Below are 12,605 nucleotides of genomic sequence, written 5' to 3'. Positions count from 1 at the left end.
CTCCCTTTTACTGTGTGACCGATCGCTCTTTTTATCAATGACCTCATCTGAATAAATGTATATAAAAGATTTGTGCAAGTTTCATGAAACTGGAACTCAGAGTCACTTCTTGTATAGGACACTGCTAAGTGTAGGCTTTGAAAAAGGACCCTACTTTGGGGAGTTGTTTCTTCTTTCACAGTGCAATGATGCAACATGTTTTTAATAGAAATGAATGCCGAAATAGAGTATAACAGGGTACCCAAATTTAAAAAAAAATCGAAGGTGGTGTTTTTTTTTTATTCGCACTGGAATTTTTCTTTGTTTGATTTTTTTTCCCATGTTTGCCTAAATATATTGTAACTATTGTGTCACTCAGATACCTTATTTATTTTTTCAATAATAGCCATATATTAGTAAAATAATGTCTGCAAGTTATGTAATAATGATTAAATTATTTCATGAGATACAGATTTCCAAAGTTTGCCATTTGTCGTTCGAGCAGGCATGTTTGGCAATTTTTAGAAAAAACTAAATAAATTTTTAATAAATATTATTACTTTATATTACAAGCAAGTTGTACCCATAGTTTGTTTGTAAAAAGTTTTAAAATTCTCCTAATTTTATTGTTTTAATTATTCACTTTCAAACTTGCCCCCTCCATCAGTGCGCGTTATTGCAACTGTCCACCTCTCCCTGCCTTACGATTTTTCTTGTCTCCAAATTTTTTTTCTGGTCAAAACTAAGTGTGGATTCGTTCATACCAGACACTAGACAATGCCATATAAAAACATCAGTTGATTTAAAAATGTCGACCAGCCACCCTTTGGTCGATCTTATCTGAAATCACCCCTATATAATTTGTACTCGTATATTGAATGGAATTTTTTTAACGATGGTGCTTATCGCTTGCCACTGGGTAGTATACCAGAAGACGACCACTGGCACACTATCATTGTTTTGTGTGGGCGGAGCTTTGCTTTCTGTGGGTGGGCCTCGTCTCCACGTCTTATGAAGGGAAGGGGGCAAATGGGGAATGGTGGCATCAGTGGCAGTGATGTGGGGGCGAGTTGACGGATGAAGTTGATATCTGTGAACTCAAGATTGCACCTTCCATGACACCCTTATTGAAGTTTTAGAAGACGAATAGAGACACTTTTCCCGCGCGTCAAAATTTCGCTGCCAAAACTAACTTTCTGCTGCCTCGTGGAGATGCCGAGCCAACGAAATGGGTAGGAACACATCTACGCAAAGCTTGCCTGTAGACCGTTTTTTCGTGTTGGCCGCCATGTTGACTATTGACGTAGCTGAGTTCGGACAAAATAGAAAATCAATTTATTTGCCGATTGAAAGGCGCTAGAATTCAAGGGATGCGTGCCAGTAGTTCTTGTTTTTTCTAGGCTATATATTTTTATTACAGTATATGCTTTAATTATTGCCTAGTTTTTGTCGCCCCATCCAACTATGTAATATTTCAACATGGCAGCCGTGACACGAAAACGGTCTATAGTCGGTTACAGGGTAAGAACAAAGTGAAAGCTTCTCCCACCCCTTTCCACTTTAGCAGAGCGAACGCAAAAGAGGAGGCAACCTCCACTCCAGCGTTCGCTCTGCTAAAGTAGAGGGAGGTGGGAGAAGCTTCCACTTCGTTCTTGACCTTGTGGGGATTGCTAGCTACCAACTAACGCAGGTACCGATACAGTCACCAAAGGGTTGTCTCAAAAGCGGCGATATCTCAAAGGAGACGTCAAACCTAGTAGCGCGCGGTCCCCACATCTCCACGGCCATGTAGACGACGTTTAGGCCTACATTACCGCGGGTCGGTTCGATTAATTACCTCCGTCGGTGCTAATGATCGTCTACCTTGTCTCACTCTCTCGAAGATAGCGGAAGAGAAGACACGCGTACCAGAGTAAGGACAGAGTCCAAAAGCATTTATTAGAACACTCTTAAAATGAGCTGCAATGTCCCCATCCAAAATGCCCCCCGCGCCGGCAAGGTAAGAAAAGGTCCTCACCTGGCCAGACGCGGGGTTCCGGAGAGCCAAGACCGGGGAAGCGTCGGAGAAGTCGCCGACACATGTGCTATCTCTTTCGCGGTCACCCGGACGAGTCCCTTTCCCGAAAGCGGGAAAACAAGAGGCGAAACCTCCTCGCCTGTCGGTAGTGATTCGCATCCGAGCGGGGGGATGGAAACAGGTCCCCCCGGGAGAGAGTGAGAGGAGGGCCCCCCAAGCCAGGCGGCCCTCCACCTCACGAACGGGTCGGAGCTCACGGCGAAGGCGACCGAGCGTTCCGACCCGCGGCCGTTATCACAGCCATCGGGGAAGGGAGACCATAGGAATCCCCACAACCTGTCACCGACTACAGGAGACAAGAGCATTGTGGTACCTAGAAGGTCAACAGCTTGTCTTGCGACCACGGTGCTGAAGTGAATCGAGCAGATTGAAAGAAAATAGAAATGAGGGACAGTTATTGTGGCGCCCACACACAGCTTTATAGGATGGCGTGGTTCCCAATATATATGCCATTTCAAAAATTGAGAGTGACAGTTCGGTTGTCGTTGCATCTGACCACAAAAAGTAACATTTTCAATTTTACACGTTTTGCATTCCCTGCCTGTGTTGTGAACAAGTTGTTTGGAGATTACTTCATCAAATCCTACTGTGAGGTGTATACGTATTTTGTTTTTAGATGTTCGGTGACCAGGGGCAGAGAGAGAGAGAGAGAAAGGGGACTAGATATGGTGAAGGTATTTTTCCCCCGTGGTCGACGTACTGGCCTTGTTTGCAAGTGTGCCTGTAGTCGAGGAGCCTGATATTTGGTGCGCCTCCCCACTGTCTCTCCACTTCGAAACACTCCTGGCGCCGTCCCTGTCGGGAAGACGTACCGTGACCTTGACGGAGATAAACCCCACTTTGGAAGCGCCCAACAGGCGCGTCCACCCACCGCTGTTTTAATCTTTTATTTCTCGCGTCGATTGCTTACGTTTTTTCTTCGAGCTGGCGAAGAACCCCGGGGGAGGGGGGGGGGAGGGGGTTGCCTGGCGAGGCGTTTAGGGGCCCCCCCCCCGCCCCCCCCCCCCCCCCCTTGGATCCGCCACTGTCGGTGACGGTTGTTATCATACTCGCAGTGTAAGCGATCGCCAACGACGGCGTTCGTTTCGGCACTCCCGTAATGGAAATCATATTGTGTCACCCATTATTCTGCAAAAAATTTCATGTTTTTGATTTCAACGAGTCAGTGTAGTCATGTGTTCGTTTTTCTTTATGCCAATAATGTGAGCTGACTATAGCCTGAAGGCTAATTTTAAGGAAGGTGTCATTACTTCTAGAAAACTGCTTACAGTAATTTCTCTGCGTTGCACCACAGGGTATGCTGTTCGAGGGGGCGTGTGCTCCCGAAAGAAGTATGGCTTTGTTAGGGACAACGGCAACTACGATGGAGTGGAAATGGCAGCCGTAATCACCGCAAGATTGTGAGTTATTAGAGCCTGGTTCCGTGTCACAGAACGAACGCCCTCAAATATGCCTTGACGCGTTGAGATAATTTGACACAGCAGGCTTTTATTACGTTGCTTTATGCTGCTTGAACTTACGTCTTCTTAGGTTTCGAGACACTGGGACATTCGTGCTTCATATGGAGCGTGGCAAGCAGTTCAATGAGTAGCTTCGCGCGAGGCATACAAGCACGGATGTTTCGGTGACTCATAACTCTTTAGATTTAATGGGTTTCATTTTATCCGATTTTTTTTTCTTTAAATTAGTGGAATCTTTTTGAGGGCTTAATATTCTTCTCAAAAACGGTGTCTTTACGTGTTTATTTATAGTGGCCGGAAAAAAAAATCGAAGTGCAGCGGGGCTAAATTTAGTGTCAGCTGCAGCAGGCGATCTTGAAAAAATAAGGTGGTGAATGAACACTTAATTACTAAACCAGTATCTTTAAAACGACTGAAAGTAGGGACCTGGTTGTTATTGCAGCAACCAAGGCTATGTTCGGGATTTTTTGAGCTGAGAATGTCGCCTGATTCGATTGCTGGTGTGGTAAGGGTCTGCAGAATCTTAAACGGGAAGAGTTGCAGAAAAGGTCCTCCTCGACGCCTTCACCAAAAGCTTCGAAATCGTCAAATAATTAAAATAATCTTCGATGGTCTTCTGTTTCTGGACCTATACCGACTGGCGCCCAGATCTGGTCTGAACTGGAGCCTGTAGGTCACCAAAAGGTCTGGGATCCTTCCAAATGCCTGAAGAAAACAGTACAAAGTTGTAGATTATGTGATTCCTAATAACCCCCCTCTCCCCGGGTGTCTTCTTTTCTGTCATGGTCTATAGAATTTATCCCGTGACCCAAATATTTTTAAAAACACCATCCGGATACCGAGAATAGGAGACGGGGCAAGCAACGTGATTCCCCCCCCCCCCACCCCCCGCCCCCCCCCCCCCCCAAAAAAAAAAGAAGGAATTTAAAGAACAGTTATTACGGGTATGATAGTGTTCAGGACGACCAAAAACAAAAGGCTGCAGATAAAAATGTCTTCAGCTGAAACTGGGGCTTTATCTATTTAAAAGCAGCTCCGATTCGGGGTTTCCCCACTTCGGTGTTATCTATCGGGGTTCATTGGTATTTACAAAAAATACGGAACCCTACTCATAACGTAACGTAAGAAAACGTAAGCAAACGCCGCCGTATGAATGGGTTGCACGCTTCTGTGTTCTCAACTCAGACCACTGCCGAACGCGAATTATGTTTGTTATGTTGGGGCGTCTCAGCCCGTATATAGAGGGAGACCACTTCACTTGCTGGCTGAGTATGAACTGCTTTTATTTCCACGATCTTCGTACGGCCCAGCCTGCTCGCGTCGCGGGCGGCTCGGGTAACCCGATCTCCGGATGCCGCGGCGGCGGGATGGCGGCACTACGTGATCGCCCGAGTGGCGCCGTAGAGAGTTCCACAAAGCGACGGAATGTTGCTCGTATTATACATAACATCCCTGGAAGGGCACTCTAGAGCATGCGGAACGCCTGGACCAGGTTTTATCGAGGCTAAGCAAGGCAGGACTACGCCTCAAGCAAGGGAGGAAGTGCCGATTTGGCATCGAGTCACTTGAGTTTCTGGGATACAGAATTGACGCTAAAGGAGTGCACACTACCGAGGAGAAAGTGCAAGCTATCCTTCAAGCGCCCGAGCCAACCGATGAGACATCGCTGCAAGCTTTTCTTGGGCTTCTCGTATTCTACGACCGCTTTTTGGAAAACCGCGTGACAGTTGCCGCCGAGTTGTACAAGCTCCTGGGGAAAAATACAACCTGGAAGCGGGAAAGGAAGCACCAGGCTGCTTTTGATGCACTTAAGGGCTTGATTCAATCTTCCACTGTGCTTGCTCATTACGATGAGACGAAGCCTCTTCTCTTGTCTGTCGACGCGTCACCATACGGTGTCAGTGCCGTGCTCGCCCAGAAAGATAAACTTGGCAGAGAGGCCCCTATAGCGTTCGCATCGAGAACATTGGGAGCCGCGGAAAAGAATTACTCCCAGCTCGACAAGGAAGGCTTGGCAGTAATTTACGGTGTTAGTCATTTTCACCAGTACATTGCAGGCAGACACGTGACAGTTTTAACAGATCACCAACTTCTGCTTGGCATCTTGGGAGAAAAAAAGCAAGTGCCCCAAGTCCTATCACCTAGGATGACACGATGGTGCCTCAAGCTTGCCACTTACGCCTACAATTTAGTCTACAGACCGGGGAGACTCCATCAAAACGCTGATGCACTCAGCAGGTTGCCCCTTCCGGCAAAAGTAGCCCTGTCCCCCGGCGGACGTACTTATGTTGGCGTCACCTCCAAGTGTCGAACTATCGCCACGTAAACTTGCTCAAATGACCCAACAGGATCCACTCTTGTCTCGAGTGCTCACAGCTATTTCAAGTGGAGAACTGCATAAACTGTCAAAGAAACAGTTTTCACCGTACTGCAGACTCGGCACAGAACTTTCAGCGCAACAAGGTTGCCTCCTGAGAGGTTCCAGAGTGGTCATTCCCACAAAGGCGAGAAAGGATGTGCTTGACTTGGCGCATGCAGGTCATGGAGGCGTAGTAGCTATGAAGGCATGCGCACGAGGTTACTTTTGGTGGCCAGGTCTTGACAGCGACATTGAAAGACTGGCAAGAAGCTGCGAAATTTGTCGACGACACCAGAAGGCACCACCCAAGGCACCAATCCCCGAACGGACGCACGCGACGACGCCTTGGCAGACCATTCATGCGGACTTCGCTGGCCCCGTGGAGGGGAAGATGCTGCTGATTGTTGTCGACGCGTACAGCAAGTGTCTAGAAGTACGCTGCATGCTCAACATACAGTCAGTCACACTGATTGAGGAATTGCGGGAACTCTTCGCAACGTTTGGAGTCCCCGAAAGGATGGTAACGGACAATGGACCATCCTTCGTTTCGTCCGAGGTGGAAGACTTCCTAAAATAAAATGGTGTGACTCATATAACAAGTGCACCTTACCATCCCGCCACAAGCGGACAGGCGGAAAGAATGGTCCTCGAGACGAAGCAGGCGTTGGCAAAAAGTCAAAACGAAACAGCAACATTCGCGTGCAGACTGGCAAGGTTCTTGCTAAAACAGCACACAAACGTCTGTACAACAAGTGGAAAAACACCAGCGGCGCTCATGTTCGGCCGCGAACTTTCCACAGCGCTCAGACGCCTACAGCCCCGCGTGCCGGAAGAGCCGGCATCGGAATGCCGCAGAAAAAAATCACCTAGAGAAGTTACAGTAGGACAATCCGTCTTCGTCCGCAACTTCGTTGGAAGAAGAAGAAGAAAATAAATGGTGCTATGGAGAATTTAGCAGCCTTGAAATGGCGCCGGCTACTCCAAAACTTGAAGGTGATATGAACTAAGACCTAAAAACATAATGAATAAAGAAGAAAAGAAATGAGTACGAAGTAAGAGCACAGGCCTGACACGACCACACCAGCACACACACACAAACACGCGCACAAAAAAAAACAAAAAAAAAAACGGAGCGTTACGGAACACTTGCTTCAAAACACAGCACAAAACAGTTGATGCTGTTGATGCATTTCTTGTCAGAGTGTTGGTTGTCTCATTTTCAGCTGGGATAGAGCATATCACTTACACTCTCGCTACATACTGTCACGCTCACTCACTTGTGCACATAGTTACAGATATATACCACCATAGGCGTACGGCATATGTCTGTACTTAATATTCGTATAAAAGTCCACTATCTTTTAAAAAGTCACAAATAATGTTTAGTGCTCTTTTGAGTGTTTGTCGGTTCGCCCAAGGGCCCAAAATCTTTGCCAAAGATAAGGGACGACTGTCCAATAGTTGAAGTCTAGTTTTCATTCGATTCCTTTCACTGGCGTAGCACTGACATTCTAAGAGGATGTGACTAACGTCCTCAAAAGGATCACCACATTTGCATACTGGTGTCCCACGATGTCTAATTCGATGCAAGAAACTTCCAGTAAAAGCCACTTCGAGTCTTAATCGGTGCAGGAGAGTGTCGTATTTCCTTTTTGTTCCGGAGTATGGTGGAAATTTTAGGTCCGGGTCAATATGCGGAAGGAGAGAGTCGACAGATTTCTCAGTGAACCAGTGTCGTCGTGAATATTCCTCTCGGTAATGCCGAAGTAGTAGTTTGGCATCTGTGGGTGTGAAGATGGTTAGTTCTATTGCGTCATATATATAGGCCTCTGTAGCCAATTGATCAGCTTCAACGTTTCCAGCAATTCCGCAATGCCCTGGGATCCATTGGAGACTTATCGAGTGTCCAAGGCTCTCTGCATGGACTAGTGTCATTTGAATTTGATACAGTAAAGGTCCCAAAGAGGACCGCATATTTATACCCTTCAATAGTTCTAGTGCGTTCTTAGAATCTGTCAGTATGACCCAATTGTCTGGCTTATTAAAAGTGTCAATAAATGTCGACGCTGAAAATATCGCATGGAGCTCGGCCGTTGTTGAACAGACATGGTGCGAAAGCCGAAAGCATTTGTTTACATTAAACTTGGGAATAGCAAAAGCAGAGGTTGAGCCTCGATTTGATGTCGATCCGTCTGTGTAAACATGAACAGCAGTGTCGTAGTGAAGTTGTATATGATCCAGGGAGAGAATTTTTGCCACAGTAGAGTCTACAGATGATTTAGAATCAATTTCAGATATGTCTGTTTGTATCTTCAGTGGCGGTATCGTCCATGGGGGGCGTTGTAAGTTAGGAAGCCAATGCACATGATTTGGTACGCGAATTGGCAATGTAATAAGAAGTTTGCGAAACTGGCATTGAATTCGTTGACGAAGAATGTCTTGACACAAGGGACGGCCACCGTCGTGTGTGGCTAGACGAAAGTAGTGTCGACATACTTCTTGAGTACGGAGGACAACCACTGGAGGTTCTCGGGCCTCCGCGAATACGAGTTCAGTAGAAGTAGCCCGTGGAACACCTAAGCATATGCGCAGACTTCGTGCTATCATATAATTTAATCGCTTTTCTGATGTTGGTGAAATTCCTTGTAGAACTGGTATTGAATATGCGATTGTTTGTCTTACAAGAGCTGTATGGAGAAGAAGAAGACCGTCCGTTGACCCTCCCCATCTCGCACCCGCGATGCACCGAAGTACGTTAACAATAGCATTCACTTTTTTTTCGAGCATATCAATATGCCTCGACCATGTAAGAGAACAGTCTAGCACGACACCAAGGAATCTGTGCCACTTGACTCGCTCGATGTTTTGTCCTCGTAGATGGAGCTTAAACCCTTTGAGGTGTTTTCTAGTGAAGGGTAGAACTGCCGATTTTTTAGCTGAGATGTCCATGCCTCTCTCACGAAGGTATTTGTATGTCTCATCGAGGCCAGACTGCAACTGCAATTGTAAAGTTTCTGAAGAAGAACCAGATGCCCATATGCAAATATCATCTGCATACATCGAGATTTGGAGCGTTGGAGGGAGTCGCTGGGGTAATTCAGCCATGACAACGTTGAATAAAGTAGGGCTAAGTACGCTACCTTGTGAAACCCCATGTTTTAACTCATGTTCCGCGCTGTTGCCTTCGTTTGTGGCTACAAATATTTTGCGATGGAGCAGGAAGTTTTTTATCCAACGTACAACCCGTCCTCGCACTTTCAGTTGAATGAGTCCGTGCAGAACATGTGTGTGGCTCACGGTATCAAAGGCGCGATGAATATCCAAGAAGACTGCTATGGTTATGTTCCAAGATGCGCGCTCGTGTTCCACTGTGGTAACAAGGTCAAGCACAGAGTCAATAGTGCACCTCCTAGGACGAAATCCAATCATTTGTTCAGGTAGTACGTGATTGGATTCTAACCACCATTGAAGGCGCAGATGTATCATCTTTTCCAGAAGTTTCGCAACACAGCTAGTGAGACTTACTGGACGAAACGATTCTAGGGCTGCTGGGCTTTTCCCACACTTTAGTAAAGGAACAACCTTTGCCAGTTTCCATGAGTCCGGGAGAGTTTCTTTTTTCCAGACATCATTAAAGATCTCAAGAAGATTTGTTTTAGTTCCCGGACCAAGGTTTGCAAGTGCTTGATATGTTATTTGGTCATGACCCGGAGTTGTGCGTTTACTAATCGTCGCCAGTGCACCTTCCAGTTCACGAATACTGAAATCACGATCTAGGTGTGAGTTACTTGAGTTAATTTCTTCACCTATACTTTTAATTGCGGCTTCGTATGATGCGTAGTATTCAGGGGAGGTCATCGCGTCTCCCTGCTTTTAAGTAGAGCGCAAAATTGATTTGCCACTGTCAATTCCGAAGTACCTTGTGACAGGGCCAAAGCTCTGAACTGTCTTTTCTGAGTTACTGGTGATTTCAAGGAGCGTACTATATTCCACACCATTTTGATCTGGGTGAAAGGTGAAAAGTTTCCACAAAGCTTTCTCCATCGGCGTTTAGAAAGTTTTTGCAAAAGCCGTTTCATTTTAGTGTGGATACGTTGGGCTTCATAAAAATCCTCTGTTCGTCCCGATCTCCTATATCGTCTTTCTGATCTCCGGCGAATAGCTCGAAGCTTCTCATAGTCACCGTTTACTCCGGCAGTCTCTCTTGGAACTGCTATCTTTTTTGTGGATTTTGTTAAGTTAGCACTGATCACTCGCTCAAAGTCCTCGACTGTCTGAATTTCTTCGAGTTGTCTGGTGTTCAGAAAACGAAAAATCTTCCAGTTCGTAAAAGCTACGCAATGATTTGGTTGTTTTGAAGTTAGCCGCGGGTGGTGAATGAGTATCGGGTAGTGGACGCTGCCACGGGTGTCTATATCTGTGCGCCAATCCATGTCGTACGAGATGTCTGGAGTACACAGCGTAAGATCAAGGCAGCTGGAGTATTTGGCTCCTTTTATGTATGTTGGTGAACCATCATTCAATATACTTATGTCATATTGATCGATAATATTTTCAATGAGGTTTCCTCTTTGGTCACAATGAGAGCTACCCCATAGTGTGTGGTGGGCATTAAAATCTCCACACATAATGTAGGGAGCAGTAAGTCGTTTGAAGAACGAGTTAAATTCAGCGCTTGTCATCGAAATTTGTGGCTCTATGTAGATGCTCACAACAGTAAGTGTCATCCGTTTTACGCGTACTTGACAGGCAACATACTCTGGCACATCCGAAGTCGAGGAAAAAAGAAGTGTTGAGACTAAATCTTTTCGTATTCCGAGTAAACAGCGACTAGGACCTCCTGGTCGCGTAGATTTGTATAATACATAGTTTGCCAGTCGAAAAGAACTATCCACACGGGCCTCAGATATTGCAAGTATTGGGAAACAAAACTGAGCAACGAATTGTCTGAAGTCCCCGCTTTTGGTTCGTAGTCCGTTCGCGTTCCATTGAAATATTGATGTGCGTTTATATACGTCAGTCATCAAAATGCCCACTCATCGTTAGGCATGTAGACTTAATAAGCGGTTCCATCGTTAGCAAGGCTCGAACTTCTGGTAGATCATTGGCGTTAGGCAGCGCGTTAATGATTGCCTTGAGTGCAGCAAAAAGCATTGGAAGCACAAGTTGGCCAATGTCTACACGTTGTTCTTGTCTATTTCTCCGCGGAGCAGATGAAGCGGATACTGGTTGACTGCAGTTTGTTCTTGTGATCGATGTTCCTGGGACATTTTCTTTGGTAGGCATTTCCGCTGTGCTAGATAAAGCAGTTCGGTGGGCGCAGCTGCACGAGCCGTGAAGTTGCGATTTGCCATCAATACTTTTTTCCTTGTTTGTTTTCGATGTGTCCTTCACAGCATCGCGGTATGTGACCTTTTTGGCTGCCGTGTCGTTCAAGCTTTTCAAGCACGGCGGGGGACGCACAACTTCTGGGTTCAAGATCGGCGCTTTAGTGCGGACTTCTCTACCGTTCAGAAGCTCTCTTTTACGTGTGGTTGAGGCAGCCTTCTTGATTGGACAACCAGCAAATGCGGCAGAGTGTCCTCCGCCACAATTTGCACATTTCGGCTCTTGTTTGGAGGTGCATTCCTTGTGGTTGTGGGCACCTGCACACACCTTACAACGGGTTGGGCCACGACAAAAATTTGCTATATGACCGTACCTTTGACACTTAAAGCATTGCACTGGAGGTCCAAAGTACTCGTCTACCGGGTGGCTTGTGAACCCCAGCAGAATTCTTTGGGGCATTGCACGATCTGGACGAAAGTGCAGGAGGACGCTCTCTGTTTTCCGTGAAACAGTGTTACCGTCGTCTTGTCTTCGGTAAGACACTTGGCGTTGAACGGAGATGACTCCGAAATCTTTTAGATATTCCAGTAATTCATCGTCAGAATACTCCAGAGGTACTCCCTTGATCTTGCCAAGGTTCCTGGAGTACGAGTTAGGCACACTCGTTGTCACTTCAATGGCGGAAAGGGATGTCACAGCAAGGAGCCTGTTTGCCGATTGAAGTGAAGCGACGGAAACAGTCATGCTGCCATCCTTGTTGATTCGATGGGAGAGAAGTTTTTCCTTTGTGATGTTAAGGATCTCGTTGGCTATTGTGTTAGGATTCACTCTCCAGAATGACTGCTCACTTGTGATTGGTTTGAACACCACCGGTATTCCAGCAGGGCGATCTTTCTTGTACGATACCAGAGTGAATGGAGTTTTGTCTTCATCCACTTCAATGGCGTCGTCTACTGAGTAGCATGTAGTTTTATCGTCGTCAGATAACTCATCTTCATGATCAGTCCGCGGTCTTTTAGCGGGGCATGGAGTCTGTGCGCCGGGAGTAATCGCTTGGGTTCCCGCTGCAGTAGTACTTTTAATGGGAGCTGTGGACTTTGACAGACCTTGAGATCCGTCCTCGGAGTTTCTTGGAGAAGGTTGAGCCATGTTTCGGGTCTCCTGACCACCAACTATGAACCCAGTTGTTTCATGCAGAGTCGATGGTACATATCCTAGGGATGGGCACCGCCCCCGGTAGCTCACCGTTGGGTGCAGGTCGAGCAGTCGACGGCGAGTATCACGATGAACACAGATGTGGTCTGGATATAGCCGCCAAGTCTTGCCTAAAGGTATTTCAAGAGGAGCCAAACAGAAATCGTTCCGATTCAGCACACGTCGTCTTCTTCCTCCAACTTCGTTG

General features: G+C 46.5%; 1 pseudogene; it reads left to right on the top strand.

The window, feature by feature from the left end:
* Positions 1-12,605, top strand: part of LOC115323844 — an 87,405-nt pseudogene that overhangs the window by 50,445 nt on the left and 24,355 nt on the right.

The sequence above is a fragment of the Ixodes scapularis genome, unplaced genomic scaffold, assembly GCF_016920785.2.
Source record: "Ixodes scapularis isolate PalLabHiFi unplaced genomic scaffold, ASM1692078v2 PGA_scaffold7__128_contigs__length_106722199, whole genome shotgun sequence".
Taxonomy (NCBI): domain Eukaryota; kingdom Metazoa; phylum Arthropoda; class Arachnida; order Ixodida; family Ixodidae; genus Ixodes; species Ixodes scapularis.
This window is presented reverse-complemented; position numbering and strand designations above follow the sequence as displayed.